Source organism: Panthera tigris, assembly GCF_018350195.1.
Source record: "Panthera tigris isolate Pti1 chromosome A2 unlocalized genomic scaffold, P.tigris_Pti1_mat1.1 chrA2_random_Un_scaffold_116, whole genome shotgun sequence".
Lineage (NCBI taxonomy): Eukaryota > Metazoa > Chordata > Mammalia > Carnivora > Felidae > Panthera > Panthera tigris.
In genome coordinates this window covers 48,845-60,858 of record NW_024962145.1, presented here as the reverse complement: position 1 = coordinate 60,858, position 12,014 = coordinate 48,845, and positions in this window count along the sequence as shown.

Sequence of the window (12,014 nt, the reverse complement as noted above, 5' to 3'; positions counted from 1 at the left end):
TGTCTATTGATAGGTGAATCCATCCCACATTCCAGTAGTTTAAATCATATACCCATGGGGTTATTATTCCCAGAGAATAACAAGCAAGAAGATTGTCCATACCTGTGCTACTGTGACAAAGTTTACCTCGAGTTGTCTAGCTTAGGCAAACAACAAACTTTTAAAGACAATCATAACTAGGATTTACCATCCCTAACGATGCGTTCTTGAAACATAGTTTGTCTCTGTAAAAACCCTCATTTCCAGAGATGGCCAAATCGAGACTAATTCACTCGTAGGACAAGTCCAGCTTTAACAACCTTGGCCCAATTGTTTCCATAAATTCAGCAAGAATAGCGATGGATCATAAGGATCTTTTCAAGTCTGCTCTGCCGGAACCTTTTATCAGGAATCTCCAGACTGAACTTTTTGTAGCCTCTCCGGGCCAGAAGCCAAGCCAGTTACTTCTGTCAGACAGGCCTGCAATATCTGTGGAATTGGACGAATTTCTCTTCACGAGGTCCCCGAGATATCCTGAGGTTCCTGCACCTGCCAGGAAGTGACATTCTTGACTCACCTGGGGAGGCTACTGGGAACTCTGGAAGCAAGGTATCGGGTCAACATTTCCAAGGGGCTGTATGGCTCCATGTTTCCCAAAGTCAACCTTGGTCCCTTGGAGCTACACGCTCACACCTCTGAGTCTGTGCATGGCTCTCAAATAGGACGTCCCAGTCAAAGCCTTGGTAAAAATAACCAGTATTTCCAATGGTGTCCCATTCCAAGGACTTAACGCAAATGAGTACGATTGTCACGAGGGAAAGGATACTCACTGGGAGGGTGTGAATGCCAGAGGGTTTAGGCAGAGAGAAAAGATAAACGCTTCCACTCACAAAGGAATGCTTGATGACATTTCCGTAGATCATAGCTATCTTAAGAGGAAGTTTCCTTCACCAGAAAGAGCAAACATCGGAAAACCAGCAGTGTCTCTGACAAGAGTCCCAAAACTCTGATCTTCCTCAGTTCGTTCAGTCCCACGTTCCCAACTCTTGTTCAGTTTGATTGCGGCTTTTTAATTCTGAATTCTGGACATTCTTACCCGTTTTCAAACGCTTTCAAACCCGTGTTTGTCCACAGAGCCCTTTTTCCGAATCGAGAGGTCCTTAAGGATGCAGCTGACGAGGAAACTCAGTTATTTCTGCAACACATAACACTTCAATAATCAGACTATCAAGTGAGGACCTTATGCCAAAACACTGAAAACTCTAGGAATCGCGTGTAGAGTGGGGGTAGTTGCAACATTTACCCGTGCAGTACAGCCCAAGGTTTACCATCATTTGATAGAGCTTTTCTGAGTAACTTAACATACCAAATGAAAAGGCCTACCTGGTCAGAAAGACTTCATTTACAATTGAAATCTTGGGAAAGTCTGCTAAAACCTTAGAAGGTTATGAGGCCTGTCCCAAATAGGATTGCAGGTCATTACAAACCTTACAACTTTATTTATTCAACCAAGGTTGAAGGTGGCAATGAGAGATCCTACAGGCAAACGTGTAGCATCATAGAGCTGTTAGCAAAGCCTAGCTCCTTTACCAAGGACACGTTTTCACTTGAGGTCATCAAAGACCTGATCTTTAGAAAGCTTTAGAATGCTTTAGAAAGCTTTGGTTCTCCTGGCAGACAACTGAGAAAAAGAACCTTGTTTCCAAAGCAGACAAACCTTATATTTAGGAATCAATGCTTGAGCACTCGGTCCTATTTGGAAAAAAAAACAAAAAAAAACCCTAGATATCCAATGAACTTCATCTCCTTCGCATGCAGACTGGAAAGAAAACTTCGAAGTTTCAGGTTACTGAAGCGCCTGGGTGGCTCAGTGGGTTGAGCGTCAGACTTCGGCTCAGGGCATGACCTCCCAGTCCGTGAGTTCGAGCCTCATGTCAGGCTCTGTGCTGACAGCTTGGAGCCCAGAGCCTGCTTCGGACTCTGTGTCTTCCTCTCTCTCTAGCCCTCCCCCGTTTGCTCTCTTTCAAAAATGCATAAATGTTAAAAAAAAAAAAAACAGCAACAACGAAACCTTAAAGTTTCATGTTACCAAAGACTTTGAAAGCTATCTTAACCTGTGACAACTTTGAACCAGGCACAACTAACCATTATTTTAAGTCATCTTTGTGCTAACAAATTGCAACCGACATAAAATGAGCTTCTCTGACCTTTGGCAAACCTTGGTAGAAAAAACGTTTTCTATTTAATGCAGATAAGTCTAAAGACAGGTCCGCCAAACTTAGGTGAGTTTCAACACTGAATTTTTTCACCTGCGTCCACTTAAAAAAAGAAAATCCGTTTGTTCTCCCGGGATGCCAGTGGGGGGGGGATCTGGGGCGGGTGGTCCCAGGGGTGCTCTGGGCTCCTTGACCTGGAGGGTAGGAGAAGGAGCCGGCGGTGCCGAGGCACTGAGGATGGGATAGGAACCAGGTACTCAGGCCACAGCCAAGGTGGTGCAGAAACAGGAGGAGGGGGAGGGGAAGGCAGAAGAGGTGAGGTGCCAGCAGAAGGCAGGCAAGGACAATTTCCTGGTTCCAACCTCATCAGCTCTGTCAGAGGCACAGATGCCATGTTTTCTCTTCCCCCAAAGTGGAAATGGGCGATCTGGGTCAGGCCAGAGAAGAGGGGAAAACAAATGGAGTTTTAGCAGCTGCTCGGGAATATTCCTTCATGTCCCCGTCCAAGGAAGACTAAGCACACGTGGCTTTAATCATAGCTGTGAAGCCGGGAAATAAATGAGGGAGAAGCCCTCACATCTAGTAGGAGGAGGAACAGAGAGAAAGAGTCTGCGTCCCCTTTGTCAGGGATGGCCTGAGTTTCCTCCCTTAACCTGGGTTCTCTTAGGAGGAAGGAGGCCTGTTGAGACAATTATCTTCCGATATATCAGGAGGGAGTTTCCTGACCTGGTTCCTGAGCACGTTCCCCAAGGGGCCCCAGGGTCCGGGTAGCCATGAAGGCCTGGAGGTGGGTACCTCTGTCCATTTACTAAGGCCACACAGTGTTACAGGATCAGTCCTTTCTGCATTTTGCAAGCCCAGTTGTTGCCAGTGGGTTACAAAGGCATCCCAAGGGAGAATCTTTGGAGACTGAGGAGAAGCCCCCATGCTCCTCCCAGAGAGAAAAGTCGAAAGAAAAGAGAGAGAGGCTCCGTTGCCGCTGACCATGCCCCCGACGCCTGGGTGGCACCCCATGCACACGGTATGTCAGAGCTTCCTGGTGTCAATGTGCCCCAGGCGTCCCTTGAATAAAATCTCCATGACCTCCAACTGGCTGAGTAAGGGCTCCTGAAGGAGGGATGCTAGTGTCCCCCCACTTCCCCGTTGCATTCTAGACTGCAGATGGGTGCCTGGCGAATGGACCGAAATACCTTACCCCGAAGGCCGTGCTTGAAAAGGGCCCTGATGGTCATGTCCTGATTCCCTGGTCTTTGAAGAGCATGCCACAGAGGCCAGGCTCCAGGTTCTTGAAGAACCTGCCATTTGTAACCCACGGAAAACACTAGAAAAGTTTCACAAGGGGGAATCAATTGCCCAGTTTTGTAATTTCAGTAGTAGTTAGTAGAGGACATTGACAGAAAGGAGCACAGGGGGAAATCCATCATGGTCCAAGTGACAGTCCCACCCATAGAGTCTTCACAAGCAACTCCCCTAGGGAACGGTCCCCAGTTGGGTTTTAATTCACTCAGGTACTGGTTCCTGCTGTCTCCCAGTGGAGCTGTTGCGGCCACAGGTGGCTAGTCCAGAGTGGTGGAGGGGATCGCATTAGACCCCTGACGAGGAAACCTCACTTGGGAGTCTTAGGCTTCGTGGCTTAGGTGGCTGTCCCATGCCCTATGCAGACAACGTTGTCTAAGGACAGGAGTGAAGACAGGACATCAAGTTTCTGGATCTCATTACCATCCCGGCCAGGGTACCAACTTGCAGCCAAAGGGCAGGCGCTCTCCTCCCCACAGAGTGGCCGGGGCTAGAGGGTGGCAGCTTGCTCAATCGACAGGAGAGTGTTCCAGTAAGACCACACTCCCCGAAAAGCCCCTGAAATGAGAGTAAAGGAGGAAAAGAGAAAAGTAGAAGCTTGCAGGATGATTGCCAGCTTCTATCGTGGGGGACTTGAGACAAAGGAAGCAGACTTCCTCGAAGAAAGGATCCTCAAGGATCCTCGAGGTTGGGATCATGTGAAGCTAAGGTTCTCTTTTGTCCCCCACCACAATGTCATCCTCAGGGCAGCTGAACTCCCACAGGGAGGCCACTCTGCCTGTTTCAAGGACTTGTCAAAGGGCTGTAGGCAGTAAGGGGATTTATTTTCCACTGGCCTTACTTTCCACACATCACCATGGCAAGCCCTTAAACCCCTTTCCTTTCTTCTTGGGTAGCCAGGACTGTCTGGGGTTATCAAACATATTCCAACCAGGGGGGTGGGAGGGGTGCAGTACCGGCCTGTATTTTGCCCTCAGCCTACCTTATGCTCCCTCATCACAGGGCACACCATCATGGTAAGGCCCTCCCGTTTTGCCGACTCCCACAGCCACAGTCCTTCCCCAAACCAGGAGGTACAACAGGTCAGTGGCAGGACAAAAGACTGCCAGCGAGCCCGCTATACCTGCCGAACTCTTCAAAGAGAAACCGAGGCCCGAAGGGCACCAGGAGACAGAGCACAAGGAAAAAATGCCAGACAGTCTCCCAGCCAGCCTAGAGTCCAGGATCCCCAAAGGGAGCCCAGCCCCCTAGCGGAGCCCTGGAGCCTTCTCCTCCAGCTCCAGTTTAGCCCCGCCCCGCCCCCCCCCACTGGAGCTTGGGCACATCATCCGGCAGCAACACCCCCAGCAATAGGCTGAGCCCCAGAGGGAACCGACAGGACCCAGCCTCTGTCATGGGGAACAAGGTCCACCGCCAGTAGTGAATACTGGGAGCCATGGACAATGACCCCAGGATCCCAATTTGGCAACACGAGCCAAAAGGGACCGGTACAAAGGTTATTCAGATTCTTAGTAACAGCGTTTTGCTATGTGACACCTAATAAAGGGAATAAAATCATACCCCTTTGACCTTAATAAATATCAAATAACACCATTTGAAACCTACCCTGAAGGAAGATAGGAAGCTGCACCGAAGGAAGCAGCTGAGCCACAGTCCATGTCTTTATTTTGTTCTTTCACTTTACCTGGGTTTTATTGTATTTGATTATTCTTTTTATCTGTTTATATTGGTTTAATCCATGCCCATTGTAGTTTACAAAGTGACAAGACAAGTACCTTTGTATACAATATACAGACACAGTGTTGCACAGTGGGGCCCAGGGGTGGGGCAGAGGAGACCACTTTCCCTGGGAACAAAAGTTCTAATGCCAGGAATGGATCTGGGTAGAAGGCTGGGCAGCCAGCCATGCCAGCCCCTGCTTAGGTCAATTCCCATTTCCTGGGTCTCCCCTCTCCCCCCAACTCCTAAAAAAGAGCCCCAGAGATAACACCAAGGACGGGATCCTGTCCCATTGGGCGAGTGCCCACGTCAAGAAATATACACCCCTGAACACATAGCACGTGGGAAGGGATACCGTTTCAAAAAACTTAAATGAATATTTACTTAGAGAGGGACAGTGCGAGTGGGGGAGGGACAGAGGGAGAATCCCAAGTCTACTCTGTGCTATCAGCTCGGAACCCGACGCGGGGCTCCAGCTCACAAAACTGTGAGATGGCGACCTGAGCAAGACCAAGAGTGGGACGCTTGAGCCACTGAGGCCCGCCCAGGAGCCCCGTCCCTGCGTTTTAAGTGCAGGGAATGATGCTGAGCTCCAGGAAGCCCGGGGACATGGCACAGGAGATTGGCCAGGGCGATGGGTGGGACCAGATCCAGAACAGCTTCACAGGCTGGAGGAGTGTCGGTGGGATAGTGACCTGCTGGATTTGGAGTTGTAGGAAGCACAAGGTGGAGGGCCACACCATCATGGTGAGGCCCTTCCTTTTTGCTGACTCCATGAGCCACAGCCCTTCCCCAATCCAAGTTCCAGCCATCTGGGGCGGGGGGGGGGGTTCTTCTGGGATGCGCCAGGACAAATACCGAGCGGGGAATGCAACTATGTTCTAGTATTTGCGACCCTTAAATGAGAAAACCTTTGGAGGAAATTGATGAGCGTCCACCCAAGCAAGAGAGCAGAGTTCAAAGCCGTTATGAAGGGCCGATGGGAAAATATAGGGCAGGAGGAAGGACTCAGTCCTTATGTGGAGCCAGGCCATGACACCGAGGACCCCCCAGCTGCCTCAGGTAATGACAGAGAAGAAGGCAAAATGTCCAGGCAGTCTCCCACCAGCCTAGAGCCCAGCCCTCTCCTGGAGCCTCATTCCAGCCTTCTGCAGCTCCAGCATATTCTCAAAGCGGAGCCTTTTGACTTCTGTAGGAACCAGCATCATGAGAACCATTAGCCCGGCCAGGTGTGACCCATTCACCACAGACTCAGACACGCACAGAGAACGCTGGGAGCCAGCGAGCACGTCCCTAGAGCCAGAAAACCGCTGTGTAGAAACTGCATACAGATTGAAAAAAAAGATTTTTCAAAACAGTAAAGTAAAATAAAACCCAAATGAGAGAACCACGGCTCCATGCCTCCATTTTATTTTGTTTTGTTTTGTTTCATTTTTGAAGTTTAAAGCAACTTCAATAAATACTTGTTTTGAAAGAGAGGGACAGTGCGAGTGCTGGAGGGGCAGAGAGAGAACCCAAGCAGCCTCTGTGGTATCAGCTCAGAGCCCGATGTGGGGCTCCAACTCACAAAACTGTGAGATCACGACCTGAGCAAAACCACGTGTGGGATGCCGAGGGACTGAGGCCCACCCAGGTTCCCCATCCCTGCATTTTAAGTGCAGCGAAAGATGCTGAGCTCCAGGAAGCCCCGGGACAGGTGCAGGACACTGGCCAGGAATCGGACCCAAACCCACGCGGGTGTGTGTGATGCAACGTGCGTGCACCGTGTGGACACAGTGGCCCGGGCAAGCAGATACTGTCCCGTGGACAACGGGAATGTGCACACCCCTCAGAGTTCTCTGCAGTGGATTCCCATCAAGAGGGTATCTCGTGTCCGCGGCCTACAAGAGGAGAGGCCACCCTAGCTGCGGGTCTGTCCTTCTGTCCCCAGCTGGGTGAAGCTTTAGAGACTGGGCTGCTTTTCCTGAGGCATCTCTCTCCTCCCCTGCTCTTGTGTTTTTTGTATGGGGAGGAGGGAGGCCGTTATTCCAAATCTTGTAATGAAGTCGGTGCCACAGAAAGGTGTATCACAGATACTCTGTTTGCATCCTCGCCGCACAGAATTGGGGCCGCGCATGTCACGGTCGGAGGAGTGTGGAGTGATGCAGTCCTAGGGAATTCACCAGAACAACTAAATGGAAAAATCACCTAAGGGACTTGTCGTGGGAGTATTGCAGGGCAGAAATGCCCACTGTGGAGGCGCCTGGGTGGCTCAGTCGGTGAGTGGCCGACTTCGGCTCAGGTCACGATCTTGCAGTTCCTGGGTCCGAGTTCCTCATCGGGCCCTGCGCTGATGGCTTGGAGCCCAGAGCCTGCTTCAGATCCTGTGTCTCCCTCTCTCTCTGCCCCTCCCCAGCTCTCACTCTGTCTCTGTCTCTCTCGAAAATAAAGAAATGTTATAACAAATTTTTTTTTTTTTTACAGAAATGTAGAGATTGTGGGGCGCCTGGGTGGCTCAGTTGTTTAAGTGTCCCAATTTAGCTCAGGTTGTGACCTTGCAGTTTGTGGGTTCGAGCCCCGCGTCGGGCTCTGTGCTGACAGTTTGGACCCTGGAGCCTGCTTCGGATTCTGTCTCTCCCCCTCTCTCTGTCCCTCCCATGCTCATGCTCTATCTCTCTCTGTCTGTCAAAAATAAATAAACATTTAAAAAGTTAAAAAAAAAAAAAAGAAAGCAATGTAGAGATTGTATCCTACCTTCCTACACTAACATTGCCCCACATTTTCAGAAGGGCCAAGGGGAACATTTAGGTCCTGTGGCCTATGTTGCTTATGACCAAGAGTTCACAACAGGGTAACAAAGTCCCGAGAACCGGCCTGTGTGGGAGTGGAAATGGCGTGGGGGTGGGACCCCAAAGTAGCTTAGGGGTCTCAAACATTGCAGCTGAGTCTCCACTGTAATGCAGGAGTCTAGCTTTTCCATGTCCCACATGGGGAGCGATTCCCCCCCCCACCACAGGAACCTGGAGGGTTTTAACACCAAAGGAAGCTGTGCACATACAGGACAGAGGTGGGGGAGGCAGGCAGGGGTGGGCATTTGGAGCAGCACCCCTTATTTCCAGGACCACACCCACTAGTGCATTTTGCTCTGCATCCCCAAACTTGAATGTCCCCTAGCTCAGGGCCTGGGAAGCAGTCTGCTGGGAGCATGGGATGCTCCACCAATGAGACTTTCTCCTGTGAGCTCAGGGCCCCTGGCTGCCTCTGGTCTCCTTAGTCCAAGTGGGTTCTTGGGGACAGTCTTCATGTTCTAAAGAGTGGGGACCAACGTGACGACTTCTGCGACTCAAGACACCTTTGGCTGCAGGTACTCAGTGGGCTCTGGGTGGGGAGCTTCAGAGACAGTCATCGCGTCCCTCAGCGATTTGACACCCCTGGTGGGTTCTCACCTGCTTCCTGAATTATGAAATTACTTCATAGAGCTTGTGCGATGAACAGTCTCTCGTAAAACATGAACTCAGGGTAGAGAGTGGTCAGTGCTGAGAGAGGACATTAAAGGGGATGTGGCAGACGTGTCCATGTGGCTCCCGGTGGCATTATCCACTACTCGGAGTAACCAGACACCGGACTTTGAACTGCGCGTGTGGCTGCCCAAGACCCTAGGGTTCCCGGCATCCTCTGCAGCAGGGCCGGTTGAGTGACCAGACTCTCCGCCCTGGATGGGACAGGAAGCGATTTGTCCTTCTGGGGTGTCTCCTAGCAGAGAATCAGGCCCTTTCTGCTTCTCTCCCTGTCCTGCTGCTGGGAACGCAAACTCCCACCCTGGCCCCAGGGTGGCTCCTCTGGGATGACAGGGCTTTGGGGAGAGGAGCTTCCTGGGGCAGCCCTGCCAGGCCAGCCCTGGACCGTCTGCCTGTAGACCGAGCCAGAGAGAGATGCAAACTCATGCGGGGCACCTCCGTGACAGCAGCTGAACCTTGTCGTAACCAGGACAGCAGTCTTGGGGCAGACTTTTCCGTGTACTTCCTTTGGGCCAGGCTGCTCTCAGAACCACAGCCCTCCGAAATTCTCAGCCCTTCCTTCCGTGGGGTGAACAGCCAAGCTCGGCTCTAGCCCTCCCCTCTTCAGGGGCTTCCCTGGAAATACAAGAGGCTCCACGCTCCCAACATAAGAAGTCCACCTCGTATCTTCAGGGACTTCATCCTCTTCCCTCCCACACCGTGCATTCCCACCCTCCGCCAGAGAGGTAGCTGGCTTTGAAATAGGCTGTGCTGACTCTCGCCCAGCTAATAGCTGCGGATTCTAATTAAATAACTCCGGGAACAGGCCGTCTCGTGCACAGTGTAACTTGATTATTGCTTGAAAGATGAGTTTGGAGCTGACAAGTTCCCTGCGAAGCTGACAAGTCTAAAAGCTGAATTTGACAAACCGACCAAACAGCAAGCACGGTAGGAAGGTGGAGCCCGAGACTTGGGGATGACTGGACCTGAGCTCTCAGTCTGGGGAGACAGATACCGAGAACTTCCCAGGTGCCTGGTCTGCTCAGGGTCATTTCCTATACGCCCTCCGCTCTTACGGAACCTTCATCTTATGGGGGGGAAGGACTTCTAATAACATTAACTTTGCTGAAGATGTCATGACAACGTATACAGTCCATTTGTTTGTTACTCTTAATTGTCTGCAAAGGGTCTGGTAGTGCCGCATTAAAATAAAGTGTATCTAGAGAAAATCTGAGGTTCAGTAAGGCCTACAGATCAGGAGACGATGCCTTTGAGAAGAGTTTGTTACTCACGGTTCCCAGGAGGAAGGGGCACGCCACACCGTGCAGGGCCACGTGACGAAACCCCAGGAGGAGGGACAATTGTGACAGGCGCCTTACTTGTGGTTTCTGCAGGAGGGAACAAGCAAGGCAGGTGACACGCTTAGGATTGGCTAATGTGGATAATTTCAGGACCCTGGGGCCTGGGTGGGGGCTGTCCGAATGATCTGGTACCTGGCCCGGGGGTGATTACGCCAGGTAGACAGTGGCCCAGAGTCGGAGAGTCTGACAGCCTGGAAGGAGGTGGGGGGCTGTGGGCTCTGCGTTGGTCGTTTCTATTTGGCGAGTGGGCCCCTAGAAGGAGGATTCTTCCTGGGGGCGGGAGGGGGTGGTGACAAGCCAGAGAGGTCAAGTCAAAGTGACTCAGCACGCGACCTGTCAGGCAGACAGACGCACGCACACCGGCCTCATCTTACGTGTCACCTTCTCGGAGGAACCATCCCCGCCTACCCAACCCCCAGTCACAGCATCCCCCACCCCTAGTCTCCCTTGCCATTACCAACTTCATCCCTTTGGGGCATTCAGGGCTCCACCCCTGCTCGAGCACCCAGGCACGGCTCCCCCATCCGGAGGAAGAGTCCTCATGCACAAGGGCACCAGGTCCTGTGCAATCTCTTCTCCCATGATTGTTCCCCCACGCCCCAGCCGTGGCTGGCCCCCAACCTCCTCCAGCCCCACCCTGGCACTTCTGAGCCTCCTGACTCCTGCCTTTCCTCTGCCGTGCATGCCCCTTCTAACACAGTGTGCTCACTGTCTACCCTCCACAGTGTCTTTGCCTCAGGAGCAGGGCACAGAGGTATCTGGGGGTTCTTGTTTGTTTGTTTGTTTGTTTCTTTTGTCTCATTCATTGCTGTGTCTATGCCTAGGTCGGTGCCAGGCACACGTAGGGGGTCAATAAAGGGTGAATAAACAGCCCTCAGCACTACCCAGGACATTCTGGTTTGTGGTCTACAACATTCACTCACCCGGGGCACATTCACTGAGGCCCTCACATGCCAGGCTGGTTCCAGACACCAGGGCACAGCGGTGGCTCAAGCCAGCAGGGGTCTCCATTCTCATGTAGCCAACGGTCTAGTGGGAGAGACGAAAAAAAAAAGAAGTGATGTGTACACGAAGTCAGGTGGTGGCGTATAGAGTGGAGAAAAATAAAATCAGGAAGGATGTTGGACGCAGTTCCTAAAGGTGTTTCGGGAGCAAGTGATGCACTGGGCAGAGTTCCAGGTTGTGAGAAGAGCAAGTGCAAAGGCCCTGAGGCTGCAGTGGGATGCCCGTGTCTTAATTATTAGTGTGGAATCTTAGCTTTGTCTCGAGTCTGTATTTCGTGCATTCGGTACTCCTTGGTTTCACCTTTCTAGCTAATTAACCCGAGTCTGCGTTATCAATCTGTTGAACTCAGCCAACCCCCAGGGGGCAGGTACAAGTACACGTGGGGATACTGAGGCCACCCTGGGGGATGTTGCTAGGAATGATGAGCAGTGTCCTGGAGCAGAGGACAGAGCAGGACTCCCATGCAGCCAGCTCAGGCTAGGTGTGGCAGCGAGAGGGCCATAAGGACAGGTGTGTGGCAGTTATCACACTACAGCCCTCCCACTCAGGGTGCCTCGCGTTTCCACCCGGGCCTGGGCTGGCTGCTCCTTCTTGCTCTCTGTTGGATGGGCACCCATTTGTTCATTCGTTCATTCGTTCATTCACTTACTCATTCATCATGTATTCCCATTGCTTCCCTGTGGCCAGATGATGGCTCATCCTGGGAGACCCTCCTCCTCGAAGCCCTTCTTGATTCTCACCGCCTTCCGCAGCCCCCTCTGGCCTCACCGAGATCCCTCCAGCACAGGGCTGTGATCACCCTGGTTCCTCTCCAGTCCATGAGCTCTCTAATGGCTCTGGGCCAGATGCAGAAACGTGCTGAGAAAAATGTGATGATAGATAGAATACTGAATAGACACAGGCCACCTGTGGGTCAAGCCCACCTCCTCCCTCTCTCTAGGACCAGAAGGGCTCCATCATTA